This window comes from Callithrix jacchus, chromosome 17 (assembly GCF_049354715.1).
Source record: "Callithrix jacchus isolate 240 chromosome 17, calJac240_pri, whole genome shotgun sequence".
Classification (NCBI taxonomy): domain Eukaryota; kingdom Metazoa; phylum Chordata; class Mammalia; order Primates; family Cebidae; genus Callithrix; species Callithrix jacchus.
The window spans coordinates 56,574,568-56,591,191 of NC_133518.1; the positions used below are offsets into that span (position 1 = coordinate 56,574,568).

At 41.5% G+C, this 16,624-nt stretch overlaps 1 pseudogene; it reads right to left on the minus strand.

The window, feature by feature from the left end:
• Positions 1-10,945: 10,945 nt before the first annotated feature.
• LOC100411730 (inorganic pyrophosphatase pseudogene) lies at positions 10,946-11,811 on the minus strand (annotated as a pseudogene).
• Between the last annotated feature and the right edge of the window lie 4,813 nt (positions 11,812-16,624).

Here is a 16,624-nt window from a genome sequence, read left to right on the forward strand (position 1 = left end):
TTTGGCCAGTGCGGCTGTTTCGGTGGGCACGTCTCTTGTGCCAGTGCCACAGCGCAGTGGCTCTCTGTACAATATGCACTGGTCTGGTTGCCCTTTTAAGCTGGCAATTGGTGCTCCAGGAAGGCAGATTCACCCATTCACCTGATTAAATGGGTCTGAAACAGGAAGACAGGCCAGGAGATCCCAGGCAGTGGTGTTGTTTCAGCCGGTGCAGTGGGTTGCCGCACGGGAAATCACACAGATCCCAGTGCCCTTTCAGCAGGCGACTGGAACACCCAGGAGAGAGTCAACCATTCAACTTAAAAAAAAAAAGAGGCTCTGAGGCAGAGAGCCAGGTGATCAGGCTTGGCGGGTCCCACCCCCACAAAAATGAACAAAACGGCAATTGGAAACGCTCAGGATTGAGAGTTTCATGGCAAGCACAGCTGAACCCAGGACAGTGCCGCCCGGTGGGGGAGGGGCGCTCACGATTACCAAGGCACTCCACCCCTACAGAGGTAGTCCGCCATTGCTGAGGCAGCCTGCCATTGCTGAGGCAACCTGCTGTTACAGAGGCAGGCCACCATCGCTGAGGCAGTTCTAACCACACCCATATAAACAGGACTGCAGGGAAGCTCACATGGCAGCAGGGCGGAGCCGGCAGCAAAGCATAGCCAGCAGCAGGGCGGAACCCACAGCAGCTCAGCAAAGCCGCTGAGGGCAGACAGAGACTAGTCTGCCTCCTTGTGGGGCAGGGCAGCCCTGAAAAAAAAAGAAAAAAGGCAGCAGCACAGCGGATAATCATAAATAAAACCCTAACTCCCCAGGACAGGGCACCTGGGGAAAAAAAGGTGGTTTATGAGTTGTGCTGCAGCAGACTTAAGCATACCTGCCTAGCAGCTCTGAAAGAACAACGGAGCTCACAGCTCAACACTTGAGCTCCTATAAAGAACAGACTGTCTCCTCAAGCAGCTCCCTGACCCCCGTATATCCAAAGAGTCACCTCACAAAAGACTGATCAGACTGACATTTGGTGGGCATCATTCTGGGACAAAGATAGCAGAAGAAAAAACTGGCAGCAACCCTTACTGTTCTGCAGCTGCTGCAGGTGAGCCCCAGGCAAGCAGGGCCTGGAGTGGACCTCAGCAGTCCTATAGCAGAGGGGCCAGACTGTTAGAAGGAAAACTAAGAAACAGAAATAACTTCATCATCAACAACCTGGACATCCACTCAGAGAACCAATCTGAAAATCAGCAACTACACAGACAACAGGTGGATAAATCCACAAAGATGGGAAGAAGCCAGCACAAAAAGGAGGAAAACATCCAAAACCAGTGCACCTCTCCTCCTACAAGGGATCACAACTCCTCACCAGCAAGGGAACAAAGCTGGATGGAGAATGAGTGTGATGAAATGACAGAATCAGACTTCAGATGGTGGGTAATGAGAAACTTCTGTAAGCTAAAAGAACATGTTCTAACTCAATGCAAAGAAACTAAGAACCTTGAAAAAAGATTTGAGAAAATGATAACAAGAATGGACAACTTAGAGAAGAATATGAATGAATTGATGGAGCTGAAAAACACAACACGAGAACTTCACGAAGCATGCACAAGTTTCAACAGCCAAATTGACCAAGCAGAAGAAAGCATATCAGAGGTCGAAGATCAACTCAATGAAATAAAATGAGAAGGCAAGATTAGAGAAAAAAGTGCAAAAAGGAATGAACAAAGTCTCCAAGAAATGTGGGACTATGTGAAGAGACCTAATCTACGTTTGGTAGGTGTACCTGAATGTGACGAAGAGAATGAATCCAAGCTGGAAAATACTCTTAGGATATCATCCTGGAAAACTTCCCCAACCTAGCAAGGCAGGCCAATATTCAAGTCCAGGAAATACAGAGAACACCACAAAGATATTCCTCAAGAAGGGCAACCCCAAGGCACATCATTGTCAGATTCACCAGGGTTGAAATGAAAGAAAAATGCTAAGGGCAGCCAGAGAGAAAGGTCGGGTTACCCAAAAAGGGAAGCCCATCAGACTCACAGCAGATCTCTCGGCAGAAACCCTACAAGCCAGAAGAGAATGGAGACCAATATTCAACATCCTTAAAGAAAAGAACTTTTGACCCAAAACTTCATATCCAGCCAAACTGAGCTTCATAAGAGAAGGAAAAATAAAATCTTTTGCAAACAATCAAGTACTCAGAGATTTTGTCACCACCAGACCTGCTTTACAAGAGCTCCTGAAAGAGGCACTACACATAGAAAGGAACAACCAGTACCAGCCAGTCCAAAAACATACCAAATGCTAAAGAGCATCAACAAAATGAAGAATCTGCATCAACTAATGGGCAAAACAGCCAGCTAGCATCAAAATGGCAGAATCAAATTCACATATAACAATATTAACCCTAAATGTAAATAGTAGCCTAAATGCCCCAATCAAAAGACACAGACTGGCAAATTGGATAAAAAGCCAAAACCCATGGGTGTGCTGTATCTAGGAAACCCATCTCACATGCAAGAATACACAAAGGCTCAAAATAAAGGGATGGAGGAAGATTTACCAAGCAAATGGAGAGCAAAAAAAAGCAGGAGTTGCAATTCTTGTCTCTGATAAAATAGATTTTAAAGCAACAAAGATCAAAAGAGACAAAGAAGGACATTACATAATGGTAAAAGGATTAATGCAACAAGAGGAGCTAACAATCCTAAATATATATGAACCCAATACAGGAGCACCCAGATACATGAGGCAAGTTCTTAATGACTTACAAAGAGACTTAGACTCCCACACAATAATACGGGGAGACTTTAACACTCCACTGTCAATATTAGATCAACCAGACAGAAAATTAACAAGGATATCCAGGACTTGAACTCACACCCGGAACAAGCAAACCTGATAGACATTTACAGAACTCTCCACCCCAAATCCACAGAATATGTATTCTTCTCATCACCACATCACACCTACTCTAAAATTGACCACATAATTGGAAGTAAATCACTTCTCAGCAAATGCAAAAATTGGAAATTATAACAAACAGTCTCTCAGACCACAGTGCAATCAAGTTAGAACTCAGAATTCAGAAACTAACTCAGAACCACACAGCTTCATGGAAACTGCACAACTGGCTTTTGAATGTTGACTTGATGAAAAATGAAATGAAGGCAGAAATAAAGAAGTTCTTCAAAACCAATGAGAATGAAGACACAACATACCAGAATCTCTGGGTCACATTTAAAGCAGTCTCTAAAGGAAAATATATAGCAATAAGTGCCCACATGAGAAGAGTGGAGAGATCCAAAATTGACACCCTATCATCAAAATTGAAAGAGCTGGAGGAGCAAGATTAAAAAAAAACTCAAAACCTAGCAGAAGACAAGAAATAACTAAGATCAGAGCAGAACTGAAGGAGATAGAGACACAAAAAACTCTTCAAAAAGTCAATAAATCCAGGAGCTGGTTTTTCAAAAAGATCAACAAAAGAGACAGACCACTGGCCAGATTAATTAAAAAAAGAAGAGAGAGAATAACCAAATAGATGCAATAAAAAACGATAAAGGGGAAATCACCGCAGATTCCACAGAAATTCAAACCATCATCAGAGAATATTACAAACAACTCTAAGCACATAAACTAGTAAACCTAGAAGAAATGGATAAATTCCTGGACACATGCATCCTCCCAAGCCTAAACCAGGAAGAAGTCGAAACCATGAATAGACCAATAATGAGATCTGAAGTTGAGGCAGCAATTAAGAGCCTACCACACAAAAAAAGTCCAGGTCCAGATGGGTTCACAGCCAAATTCTACCAGACACCCAAAGAGGAACTGTTACCATACCACCTGAAACTATTCCAAATAATCCAAAAAGAGGGAATCCTTCCCAAATCATTTTATGAGCAACATAATCCTGATACTAAAACCCAGCAGAGACTCAACAAGAAAAGAAAACTACAGGCCAATATCCATGATGAACATAGACGCAAAAATCTTCAATAAAATACTGGCAAGCCGATTGCAACAGCACATCAAAAAACTTATCCACCATGATCAAGTAGTATTCATCCTGGGGATGCAAGGCTGGTTCAACAGATGCAAGTCTATAAACGTAATTCACCACATAAACAGAACCAAGAACAAAAACCGCATGATTATCTCAATTGATGCAGAGAAGGCCTTTGACAAAATTCAACAGCCCTTTATGCTAAAAACCCTCAATAAATTTGGTATCGATGGAATGTATCTCAAAATAATAAAAGCTATTTATGACAAACCAACAGCCAGTATCATACTGAATGGGCAAAAACTGGAAGCATTCCCTTTGAAATCTGGCACTAGACAAGGATGCCCTCTCTCATCACTCCTATTCCATATAGTACTGGAAATTCTAGCTAGAGCAATCAGGCAAGAAAAAGAAATAAAGGGTATTCAAATAGGAAAGTTGGAAGCCAAATTGTCTCTATTTGCAGATGACATGATAGTATATCTAGAAGACCCCATCGTCTCAGCCCCAAATCTCCTGAAACTGATAAGCAACTTCAGCAAAGTCTCAGGATATAAAATCAATATGCCAAAATCACAAGCATTTCTATACACCAATAACAGACTTAAAGAGAGCCAAATCAAGAACGAATTGCCAGTCACAGTTGCTTCAAGGAGAATAAAATACCTAGGAATACAACTAAGCAGGAATGTAAAGGACCTCTTCAAGGAGAACTACAAACCACTGCTCAATGAAATAAGAGAGGACACAAACAGATGGAGAAACATTCCATGTTCATGGTTAGGAAGAATCAATATCGTGAAAATGGCCATACTGCCCAAAGTAATTTACAGATTCAACGTTATCCCCATCAAGCTGCCAATGACCTTCTTCACAGAACTGGAAAAAGACACCTTACACTTCGTATGGAACCAAAAGAGAGCCCGCATAACCAAGTCAATTCTAAGTAAAAAGAACAAAGCCGGAGGCATCACACTACCAGACTTCAAACTATACTACAAGGCTACAGTAATCAAAACAGCATGGTACTGGTACCAAAACAGAGATATAGACCAATGGAACAGAACAGAGGCATCAGAGGCAACACAACATATCTACAACCATACAATCTTTGATAAACCTGACAAAAACAAGCAATGGGGAAAGGATTCCTTGTTTAATAAATGGTGTTGGGAAAACTGACTAGCCATGTGCAGAAAGCAGAAACTGGACCCCTTCCTGAGGCCTTACGCTAAAATTAAATCCAGATGGATTAAAGACTTAAACATAAGACCTAACACCATAAAAACCCTAGAAGAAAATCTAGGCAAAACCATTCAGGACATAGGAGTAGGCAAGGACTGCATGACCAAAACACCAAAAGCATTGGCAACAAAAGCCAAAGTAGACAAATTGGACCTAACCAAACTCCACAGCTTCTGCACAGCAAAAGAAACAGTCATTAGAGTGAATTGGCAACCAAGAGAATGGGAAAAAAGTTTTGCAGTTTACCCGTCTGACAAAGGGCTGTATCCAGAATCTACAAAGAACTCAAACAGATTTACAAGAAAAAAACAAACAAGCCCATTCAAAAGTGGGCAAAGGATATGAACAGACACTTTATAAAAGAAGACATATATGAGGCCAACAAACATGAAAAAATGCTCATCATCACTGGTCATTAGAGAAATGCAAATCAAAACTACATTTGAGATACCATCTCACGCCAATTAGAATGGCGATCATTAAAAAATCTGGAGACAACAGATGCTGGAGAGGATGTGGTGAAATAGGAACACTTTTACACTGTTGGTGGGAGTGTAAATTAGTTCAACCATTGTGGAAGACAGTGTGGCAATTCCTCAAGGACCTAGACTTAGAAATTTCATTTGACCCAGCAATCCCATTACTGGGTATATATCCAGAAATCGTTCTACTATAAGGACACATGCACGTGAATGTTCATTGCAGCACTGTTTACAATAGGAAAGACCTGGAACCAACCCAAATGCCCATCGATGATAGACTGGACAGGGAAAATGTGGCACATATACAGCATGGAATATTATGTAGCAATCAAAAACGATGAGTTCGTGTCCTTTATAAGGACATGGATGAACCTGGAGAACATCATTCTCAGCAAACGGACACAAGAACAGAAAATCAAACACTGCATGTTCTCACTCATAGGTTGGTGTTGAACAATGAGAACACATGGACACAGGGAGGGGAGCACTACACACTGGGGTCTGTTGTGGGGAATAGGGGAGGGACTGTGGGAGGTGGGGAGTTGGGGAGAGATAGCATGGGGAGAAATGCCAGATACAGGTGACAGGGAGGAAATCAGCACATCCCACTGCCACGTGTGTACCTATGCAACAATCTTGCATGTTTTTCACATGTACCCCAAAACCTAAAATGCAATTAAAAAAAAGAGAAAGTTCTTTACTTTAAGGATGTTGAATATTGGCCCCCACTGTCTTCTGGCGTGTAGGGTTGCTGCTGAGAGATCTGCTGTGAGTCTGATGGGCTTCCCTTTGTGGGTGACCCGACCTTTCTGGCTGCCCTTAGCATTTTCTTCTTCATTTCAACCCTGGTGAATCTGATGATTATATTCCTTGGGGTTGCTCTTCTTGAGGAATATCTTTGTGGTGTTCTCTGTATTTCCTGGACTTGAATATTGGCCTGCCTTGCTAGGTTGGGGAAGTCGTCCTGGATAATATCCTGAAGAATGTTTTCCAGCTTGAATTCATTCTCTTCATCACATTCAGGTACACCTATCAAACGTAGATTAGGTCTTTTCACATAATCCTATATATCTTGGAGGCTTTGTTCATTTCTTTTTACTCTTTTTCCCCTAATCTTGCCTTCTCGTTTTATTTCATTGAGCTGATCTTTGACCTCTGATATCCTTTCTTTTGCTTGGTCTCTTCGGCTATTGAAAGTTGCGTATGCTTCACGATGTTCTCGTGTTGTGTTTTTCAGCTCCATCAATTCATTTATCTTCCTCTCTAAGCTGTTTATTCTCGTTAGCATTTCATCAAACGTTTTTTTCAACGTTCTTAGTTTCTTGGCATTGGGTTAGAACATGTTCTTTTAGCTCAGTGAAGGTTCTTATTACCCACCTTCTGAAGCCTGTTGCTGTCAATTTATCAGACTCATTCTCCATCCAGTCTTGTTCCCTTGCTGGTGAGGAGTTGTGATCGCTTGTAGGAGGAGAGGTGTTCTGGTTTTGGGTGTTTTCATTCTTTTTGTGCTGTTTTTTTCCCCATCTTTGTGGATTTATTTACCTGTGGTCTTTGTAGTTGGTGACTTTCAGGTGGGGTCTCTGAGTGGGTCTCAGGTGGGGTCCTGTTTGTTGATGATGATGTTATTTCTTTCTGTTTCTTAGTTTTCCTTCTAACAGTCAGGCCCCTCTGCTGTAGGACTGCTGGAGGTCCACTCCAGACCCTGCTTGCCTGGGGCTCACCTGCAGTGGCTGAAGAACAGTGACAGTTGCTGCCAGTTTCTTCTGCTATCTTTGTCCCAGAGGGATACCTGCCAGATGTCAGTCTTAGCTCTCCTTTGTGAGGTGACTGTTTGGATATATGGGGGTCAGGGAGCTGCTTGAAGAGACAGTCTGTCCTTTATAGGAGCTCAAGTGCTGAGCTGTGAGCTCTGTTGTTCCATTCAGAGCTGCTGGGCAGGTACGTTTTAGTCTGCTGTAGTAGAACTCATAACAGCCTTTTTTTCCCCATGTGCTCTGTTCCTGGAAGGTAGGGCTTTATTTATAAGTTTCTGTCATGCTGCTGCCTTTTTTCAGGGATGCCCTGCCCAGTGAGGAGGCAGCGTAGTCACAGTCTGCTAGCAGAGGCGTTGCTGAGCTGCTGTGGGCTCTGCCCAGCTGCCGCGTGAACTTCCCTGCAGTCCTCTTTATAGGGGTATAGTTAGACTGCCTCAGAAATGGTGGCCTGCCTCTGTAGTGGTGGACTGCCTCGGCAATGGCAGAACACCCCAGCAAGGGCGGACTACCTCGGTAGTGGTGGACTGCCTCACTAATGGCGGATGCCCTTTCCCCACAGAGCTGGACTGTCCAGGGTTCAGCTGTGCTTGCTGTGAAACTCTCAATCCAGAGTGTTTCAGATTGCTCGTCTCTGTGGGGGTGGGACCAGCCGTGCCTGATCACCTGGCTCCCTGCCTCAAACCCCTTTTTTATCAGTTGAATGGGCAACTCTGTCTCCCAGGAGTTCTAGTTGCCAGTTGAAATGTCGCCCGGATTTGTGTGAGTTCTTGTGTGGAAACCCGCTGTGCCGGCTGAAACAGTCACTCTGGGGGCTCCTGGCATTTTTTCACCTGGGATACTCCTGGCCTGGCTCCCTGTTTCAGTCTTTTTTTTTTATAGTTGAACGGATGACTCTGTCTCTCAGGCATTCCAGTTGCCAGTTGCAAAGGCGCCCAGATTTGTGTGAAGACCCACTGCCCCTGCTGTGCTGGAGGTGCTTTTCTGCCCAGGAATCTCCTGGCCTGGCTCCCAGTTTCAGTCCCCTTTTTATCAGTTGAATGGGTGGCTCTGTCTCCCAGGTGTTCCAGTTACCTGTTGAAAAGGTGCCCAGATTTGTGTGAGATTTTGTGTGGAGACCCACTGTGCCGGCTGAAACAGTTGTGCTGGAGACTTATGGCACTTTTTCACCCAGGAATCTCCTGGCTTCCCTATTTCAGTCCCCTTTTTATCAGTTCAATGGGTGACTGTCTCCCAGGCACTCTAGTTGCCAGCTGAAATGGCGCCCACACCTGTGTGAGGTTTTTGAGCAGAGAGCCACCTTGCCGGCCGAAACAGCCATGCTGGAGACCCGTAGGGCTCCTCTGCCTGGGAATCTCCTGGTCTGTGGGCAATAAAAAGCCATCTGGAAATGCAGCAACCACTCATCCTCCATGTACTCACTGGGAGCTGCAATCCAGAGCTGCTCCTACTTGGCCATCTTGGATCCAGGAATGGTTACTGACCATTCTTAAGCCAACTGTCATGTCAGGTTGATGTGAGGATAAGGTAAGATTATTCTGATTGGCATACTAATCAGGACTCAATCATTTCTTGGACTGACCGTGAGGTTCAGGTCCCCAAAGCCCATGAACCAGCTGAGAAAGAGGTAGATATTTTTAGAAAGGGGGAATTGGTTGCTGGATAAATTACCAATGATTGTTCTTTGGCTGTCCAGCATTCGTACAAACCCTTCCTTCTGTCCATACTCTCAGAAAAACCTGTGTTTTCCTACTAGAGACAACTCAAGATTTAGTGTGTTAGCTCTAAGTTTTGATTCTCTGGGTGAATTGTGATCCTCTTCTTCACGTCTGGCTGGAACTTTTTATAATTTAGGGACTTTCGTTAATATGTTATCCATCTGTAACACAATCCATATAAACATATAAAGAACAGGATAACTTTAATTTAAACAAATTTCCATTTGGAAAAGAGAAGAGTGGGAAATAACCCACAGTGGCCATTAGTCTATGACAGTGTCATTCCTGCTGGACAGAAGTGGTGGGGACTACATTCCAGTAGTGAATTATTTGGATGGTCATGCTGGCTGCTCAGAGTCTTCTATTTTTTAGGCTATCCTTTGTCCCCTCTTTTCCTTGGCTCCGTCTGGGAGTCAGTATGTTATTAAGGTGCCCGGGTCCTAATGCTGGATTTGCTACTTTTTTTTTTTTTTGAGATGGAGTCTTGCTTTGTCACCCAGGCTAGAGTGCAGTGGCATAGTCTTGGTTCCCTGCAGCCTCCACCTTTGGGGTTCAAGCAATTCCCCTGTCTCAGCCTCCAGAGCAGCTGGGATTACAGGCACATGCCACCATGTGATTTTTGTATTTTGAGTAGACATGGGGTTTCACCATGCTGGCCAGGTTGGTCTGGAACTTATGACCTCAGGTGATCTATCCACCTTGGCCTCTCAAAGTGCTGGGATTACAGGCCCGAGCCACCATGCCTGGCTGGATTTGCTACTTTTTAATTGTATGCTTGGGTTCTAATACTGAATTTGTGACTTTTTAATTGTATGACATTCAACAAGTTTCTTAAACTCTTTGTGCTTCAGTCTCCTCAGATGTAAAATGAAGACAATAATAGTACTTACCTCTTAAAATTAGTAAGCATGCAAAGAGGAAATGAATGCATGCAAAATTCTTAGAACATTGTTTAACATATATTGAGTGCTCAGGAAATGTTAGTTAGGACTATTTTAACTAGCCATTGGGGAGGATAACATGATACTTTCAGGGTGTCTTTTGCAGGAGAACATCCTTCAATTATTTTTTGATTTTAGGGATTCAGGGGGGACATGTGCATGTTTGTTACATGGACACATTGCATATAGTAGGGTTTGGGCTCCTAGTGTAGCCATCACCTGAATAGTGAACATTATACCAAATAGGTAATTTTTCAACCATTACCCTTCTCCCAAATCTCCCCTCTTTAGGATTCACCAGTGTCTATGGTTTCCATCTTTGTGTCCATGTGTTTATTTTGTTTACCTTCCACTTATGAGTGAGAACATGTGGTACTTGATTTTATGTTTCTGAGTTATTTCGCTTAGGATAATGACCTCCAGCTCCATCCATGTTGCTACAAAAGACATTACTTTATTCTTTTTTATGCATGAATAGTATTCCATAATGTATATATACCACTTTTTTCCAGCAAAATAATTTTATTTCCTAACATATGGTAGCATATACATCCAATATGTGCTCACCTTGCACATCTATTCACAAATGACTTCCAAATGACAACTGATTTGATATTTAAACATGTGCTAAAAGTTATCTTAGTTGAGATATGAAAAATGCTTTAGATGATAACATTCTGAGTATTTTGAATTGGTCACAGCAAAATTTACCTTAGTTAGACGAGTTCTACAAATTTAAAGCTTTGAAAAGCTTCTACTTTTCCTGTCCAGATGAATACAATGTAGCAATATCAGTGTGTATTCCAGAGAAGTCTCAGTAATTTTTCTGGCGATAGAACCACTTATCCACTTTTGTTGGTAGTGTGCAGGCGGATTCACAGGGTGGTGGTAAAGCATCCACGATGGCTCTGGCAGCATTGGGATCACACTTGAAGGGTCTCTCAGACACAGTTGTATTCATGCAATGGATTCCTTTTCCATTCATTTCTTACTCACTAATGCTTTCCAATGATCATGAGTGCTTTTAATATAAATTGCAAACCTTATCTTTAAATTCTGCATTAAAAGCAAATTCATTTTCTGGTTTTCCATCAGGAAGCTCGTACTTTCTAAAGCAGTCCACAGTAGCTTCTAAGTAGCCAGTTTCAGCTGTTTGACGTCATTGATATCATTAAAATTGGCTGCATCAGCATCATTCACATTAATGGCAATGACTTTCCAGTCGGGTTCCCCTTCCTCAATCATAGCCAATATGCCTAGAACTTTCACGCCAATTATTTCACCTCTTGCACATACCTTGCTTCCAATTTCGCACATATCAATTGGGCCATTGTCACCACAACAGCCAGTAGGTTTATCATTGTGCCCTGAGTCTTTCCAAGTGTAAGGGATGGCACCACAGTTCCAGATATATCCTTTATACGGGAACAAATTTGCAACATAATGAAAATTTCCTTTATTCACATATTGTTTAATGGGGTTTAAAGGGTCGTTTGTAGCAATCTGCAGTTTTGCATTAGACCAGTCTGGTACTTCAACTACCATGTGGAACTCATCCTTACCTGCAAAAATTGGAATAACAAGCAATGGAGATATATATTGTATTTTCTCATTTTTGAGGAGGGCTTCGTACTCCAGAGAGAAGGGTGCAGCGCTCTCCTAGGTGCTGAGGCTGCTCATGGTGCGGGAGTCCAGCCGCTGCCACCGCTGCCCACACCGTGGCCGCAGAGCCACCAGCTGGCATGCAGTGCCAACTGACAAGGTGAGAGCCCTGTGCCTGCACACTGCGAGCACTCTATACCACCTTTTTAAAAAAATCCAATAATCTGTTGATGGATATGTAGGTTGATTCCATAACTTTGCTATTGTGAATGGTGCTGCAATAAATGTAAGAGTGAAGGTGTGTAAATTAGTTCAACCATTGTGGAAGACAGTGTGGTGATTCCTCAAGAACCTAGACTTAGAAATTCCATTTGACCCAGCAATCCCATTACTGGTATATATCCAAAGGACTATAAATCGTTCTACTATAAGGATACATGCACAAGAATGTTCATTGCAGCACTGTTTGCAATAGGAAAGACCTGGAACCCACCCTAATGTCCATCAATGATAGACTGGACAGGGAAAATGTGGCCCATATACACCATCAAATACTATCCAGCCATCAAAAACGATGAGTTCGTGTCCTTTGTAGGGACATGGAGGAACCTGGAAACCATCATTCTCAGCAAACTGACACAAGAACAGAAAATCAAACACTGCATGTTCTCACTCATAGGTAGATGTTGAACAATGAGAACACATGGACACAGGGAGGGGAGCATCATACACTGGGGTCTGTAGGGGAGAAATAGGGGAGGGACAGCGGGGGGCGGTGTGGGGATTTGGGGAGAGATAGCATGGGGAGAAATGCCAGATATAGGTGATGGGGAGGAAGGCAGCACATCACACTGCCATGTGTGTACCTATGCAACAATCTTGCATGTTCCTCATGTGTACCTCAAAACCTAAAATGCAATAAAAAAATTGAAGAAAAAAAGAAAGAGTGAAGGCGTCTTTTTGATATAACAATTTCTCTTCCTTTGGGTAGATACCCAGTAGCGGGAGTTGTTTAGTCACCTGGTAGTTCTATTTTTAGTTATTTGAGAAAAGGAAATAGTTCTACACTGTTGGTGGGAATGTAGATTAGTATCACCTCTATGGAAAATAGCTGGAGATTTCTCAAATAGAACTTCCTTTAGTATTTAATAGGCTTCTGACCTAATTGCTCTGGTCATTTCTGTAGTCAGATATTTAGTAATAGAGATCAGAGTCATAATCCTTGAGTTTGGAAAGTGGATATTTGAGCATAGGTACCAGTTTATGTGCAGCTGGCCATAATTTTCTGCCCTACTTTTGTTTTGAAACAAAAATATCTTAGATTATCTCACTAACATATATGACTAGCTAGGTCTTGATTCTTTGCCTTTTCTTGAAGCAAAGCTTCCACTAGGGATACCCATTGTGAGCTATATCCATAGTGGATGCTTGCCAAACTGTAAAATCAACTGTCAGGCAATGTTGGAAGGGAAATTATGTATTATTTTCCTAATACTCGCAACTATTCTGCCCTATTGAGGCTGCTGTCATCTTGGCTGACTGTATGATTGAGGGCCTTATATCACCTTTATCTTTCCTGCCTGGGTTTATGGGAGCAGTTTATAGACAGAAGAATGCCTCATGACACTATGTCGACCAACAAAATGGGTACCTGAACTGTTTAAGGCATTGTACCAGGCATCATCCCCTTTCATTGCTGTTATTTCAATAGCAGCTGAAGTTTGAGCTGCTTTATAAGATTTTTATAAAGGTCTATTGGGAGAAAATACGAAGACAGGCCCAGGCATTTATAGAAAGGCTTTATTTTGTATCCATTTTCACACATCATCCAGACAAACCATGAATTTTACTTTTCCAATTTTCATATAAAACTACATACACCGCACTGTACATGTAAAACAAATTTGGAAAGGAGCCTCAAGCTGGCCTCTGAAATTGTGTAAGCAATTATCACATTTTTGTGCGCAAATGCAGTAATTATATGTGTAATTTGGCAGCTGGGTTTGAAAATTTGGCCTTAAATGGAACATAGACAGGAAAAATAAATGTTGGAAAATGCCAATATTTTATAAAGATTTTGAATCAAATAATGGTGGAATTATTGCAAGCCATCTTAATTTTTAATTATAATGATCATTACACAATATACAATAATTTTTTGAGGGAGAAAAGAACTATAGATCAATTGCCCATAGTTTTTGTCAGAAAAAAATGCCTAATTTCTTTGGGAGGATAGATAATTGTATTTTTCAGAGGTTATGGTACATATTTCAAAGGCTTTTTTTTCTTAAAAAGAAAAGATGGTGATTGCCTAGTAGTTCAAGTTCTATGACATATTTTACTATGGGAAGAATAGAACTCTTTGTACTGATTACTTTAGAGGAAAAATAGTGTTAAGTCTGTGCTTATATTTGAGCTAGTAATCTTAAATTAGATAAAGCTTTCTTATAAGCATTTAAGCTTTGGAATATAAGATTATAGCCCAAATGAAGAGTAATTTAGATTTATTTGATCTAGATTTAAATTGAACTTACATAGTAGAATCATGGTTTTTATATTGTCATCAAGATTGACTCTAATGCATGTGATTTTTCATGTGGTTAGGAGGACTAGGAATTGGATTTAATATAAGGATGGGTGTGGAGTAGTATCTTCTATTCCTAGCAGCGTAATGGAAAGGTTGGTTTTGCAGGCTCTGTAGTCAGCAGCCTGGATTCCAATCCTGGTCCTACTACTCTATTAGCCCTTTCTGCACCCCAGTTTCCTTATTTGGTAAAATGGGAGGGGTAATGTGTCCACCAAATAGAGGTTTTGTCGGGACTGAATGAGATAATCATCTAAAGCAATTTGTACAGTATCTGGCACTGATAAGACCTCAAACATGGCAACCTTTTTTTTTTTTTAAATCATCATTTGCTTTCTAGTGTTTAAATTGCAATCATGACTAAGTGATCAGGACAGATTTTGCAACTCAGAAATGCAATCTGAGGGGACGAGAAAGCCAATTAATGACCCAAGTATGTGGAAAGTTCTCGAGGAATTGAGGTTCTTCATGATGAGGTAGTGGCCCCAATAGAGTGATAAAGGAAGAAGACAGTGTGGGCTGAGCTCAGTTGTGGAATTTTATTTCAATTCTGTATCTAGCAATTAGAGCCTTCTAGGCCCATGCTAAGCTAGGGTATAAAGAAAGATTAAGCAAGTCTCTCTCTAGGAGCCTACAATCTTTAGAAGGAATTAGATAAGTATGCAAATGGTTATAATGCGTGATGCAATACAGTCCGGGGGATATGAACAAACAAGATGCCAGGGGCATCGTTAAAAAAATGGAGGGGAGGAAGGATATGTAGATATTTCTTTCTTCACTAAGATCATGCAAGTTTTCTTACAACAGGTCACTTTTGAAGTAGGCATTGTAAGATTGTAAAGTTTTTGGTTAAGCAGATATAATCAAACTGGGGAGGAATTCCAGGTGAAGAAAATTGGAGAGGAGAGAGGGCGCACCCAAGAATACCTGGGGCTTCCAAAACTTGGCAAGGAGTCATGGACACAGGCCACTAAGAGATGCCTGGCTGTATTTGGAGAGCCTTTAAATGATATGGTGAGAAGCCTGCTTCAATTTCATAAGCAGCAGGCAGATTTTAAAGAGGAGTGTCTTGATTAGATCTGTATCATGCCTTAGATAATCACTTTGAGATCTTGTTAAAACGCATATTCCTGTCCCCCTCTCCTAGAGATTCTGATTCAGTAGGTCTAGGATGGAGCCCCAGAATTTGCATTTCCAACAATGTCACATGTTACACTGATACTGTGGGTTCACAGAATGCATCATGAATAGCACTGCCTTCCAGAATTTTTTGTTTGCATGCCCATTAGTAAAATAATTTTGAATGTGTATCCTCACTATATGTATTTTTACTCATTTGCAAATTATAGACAAACTACTATGTCAATATCTATTATGCATATCATAAAACCTATACCAATTATAACCCTAAAAGGCTGAGCAGGCTGGATGCGGTGGCTTACGCCTGTAGTCCCAGCACTTTGGGAGGCCAAGGAAGGAGGATCACGAGGTCAAGAGATGGAGACCGTCTTGGCCAACATGGTGAAACCCTGTCTCTACAAACAACACAAAACTTAGCTGGGTGTGGTGGCATGCACCTGTAGTTCCAGCTACTCGGGAGGCTGAGGCAGGAGAATTGCTTGAACCTGGAGGCAGAGGTTGCAGTGAGCCGAGATTGTGCCACTGCACTCCAGCCTGGTGACAGAGAGAGACTCCGTCTCAAAAAAAAAAAAGGCTGAGCTAATGATAATCATTGTTTTATTTTTATTATTAATGACACAAAAGGTTTTATCTCACTAAAATTATAATGATATTTGAGTATGCATCACTATTTTCCAAAATTTTCTTTAAAAATCTGTCATACATTCAAATGTGTTTCTCAATTCAGTTTTTCAGCATTTGGTTACAATGGTTTTTGCAACTATAAAATGTGTCTGACAAAGACACACACATCCAGATGGAAGGATTTCCTTACTGGGTGTTTTAACTAATTCCTGTTTACCAATTTTGAGAACCCTCATGATAAATTTGGCTAGTAGATTTCCATTTTCCTTGATGTCAATCAGTTCTTGCAAATAATTAGGCAGTATTGCTCTTTTATAGTTATCAAAATGGCTTTAAATTCCACGGAAGTTTTTTGTTTAGAAGAATGATAAGCTGGTTTAAAAATCTTGTTTCCAAATTTTTAGAATGTACTAATAGGAGATTTAAAAAAACTTATGATGATTGCACTTATCTTGGTTTTACATCCAAATTACATAACAATGGAAACATTTCTACATATCTTTCCAGAATACTCTGTCAGTAGCATGAGTCTCCTTAGAAAGG